The sequence below is a fragment of the Urocitellus parryii genome, chromosome 10 (assembly GCF_045843805.1).
Source record: "Urocitellus parryii isolate mUroPar1 chromosome 10, mUroPar1.hap1, whole genome shotgun sequence".
In the NCBI taxonomy this organism is placed as follows: Eukaryota; Metazoa; Chordata; class Mammalia; order Rodentia; family Sciuridae; genus Urocitellus; species Urocitellus parryii.
This window is the reverse complement of record NC_135540.1, coordinates 144,304,331-144,306,083: the sequence shown is the minus strand read 5'-3', so window position 1 is coordinate 144,306,083 and position 1,753 is coordinate 144,304,331.

The window sequence follows — 1,753 nt, the reverse complement described above, 5'->3', positions numbered from 1 at the left end:
GTGACGTCAAGATTGAGGTTCAGGTTCAGGTCTGGGTGCCATGTGTACCATTACCACTGGCTAAACAGATTGCTTTGCACCCCTGTAGCAAGTGACCCTGTGTGGGGTCTTTCTTTCCCTTGCTCTGCTCTGACCTCCGACTGTGTCCCTGTGCCAGACCACAATGCTTGGAACATGTCAACATGAGTAGTGGGCTGGGTCCAGTTCTGTTCTTCTTTTATTTATATCTATATCCCTATCCCTGTCCCTCTCTCCCCCTCTTCCTCCCTCACCTCCCTCCCTCCTCTCCCTCCCCTTCTCTCACCCCCTTCCCTAACCCTCCCTCTTCCTCTCCCCCCATGTATAGCATGTGTATACGTGTGTATGTGTGTGTGGTGCTGGTGGAGCCCAGAGCTTCCTGCATAGGAGGCAGTTTCTCTACCCCCGAGCCACACCCCGCCTGGTCTTCTTTGTAAAGAATTGTTCTAGTGCCCCTTTCTGTCTACCCCTGCATATAAACTCTAGAGTTGTCTTGTCTACGTTACAGAAAGCCCTGCTGGGGTTTCTGGAACTGTGTCAGTTCATAGGTCACTCTGGGGAGATGCCCAGTCCTGGGCCGCAGCGTCTTTCCACACAGGGGCCACTTTGGTTTCTGTCGGCATTCTGAAGTTCCTGGCTCTATGATCCCCTGCACATCTGGTCTACTTATGCCTGATTCTCATTGTCCCTCCCCTCTTCAGGGAGCCTATTGGTTTTTAAATTTCAGTGTTCACACTCTTTATTGCTTATATATACTAATAACTGTGCTTTCTTTGTCTTATTTGTTTTGGGTACTGGAGATTGAACCCAGGAGTGCTCTATCCAGTCCTTTTATTTTTTATTTTGAAACAGGGCCTCACAAAGTTGCTGAGGCCGGCCTCAAACTTGCAATCTTCCTGCCTCAGCCTCCCACATCACTGAGATCACAGGCATGTGCCACGGCACCAGCTCCAATAAGATGGTTTTGGTGTATTGTCCTGTGAATGTGTGGAACTCAGCGTTAGCTCTCAGAGAGGCTCTGCTGTTTTAGATCAGTCTGGCACTCTTCTGAGGGAAGCCAGGGAGCTGCCCCGCTCCTTTACCCACTTGCATGGTTTTCAGTCCTTCTACCTTACTGCACTGACCAGGAGTGGAGGAAGGATGCCTTTGCCTTGTTCCCCACCTCAGGAGGACAGCGTTCAGCATTTCACCACTGATCGTTGCCTTTGCACGAGTGTCCAAGTCCCTACACCTGAAGCTGGATGCAGTGCTGGGCCCAAGGGGAGCCTCCATGGGGAGGCTCCATGCTCAGGAGGCTGAGGCAGGAGGATCCCTGGAGCCCAGCAGTTCCAGGCCAGACCAGGCAGCACAGCAAGACCCATCTCCAAAACAGAACTACACACACTTAAATCTTGAGTATGATAATTTTAAAAAGAAATTTAAAATAAAATGCACCACCAACCAGGGAGCAATTGGAATTTGAAATTAAGTATACAATATCATTATCACTAAAAGAAATGAAGCTCACAGATATAACTGACAAAACAGACGCAGTGTGCACAAGGAATGCCACATGCTGTGACGGAACAGAGAAAGGCACCACCCAAGGGATGCACACTCAATGGGGTGAGGTCCTCCTGGCTGCAGCCGGCCCTGTGGTCAATGACCAGCTACACAGTGATGGAAGCAGCGGCATTCAGTGGGAGGACACCACCCCACAGGAGCCAAGGCATGAGAAATCACACCCCTAGGGGAG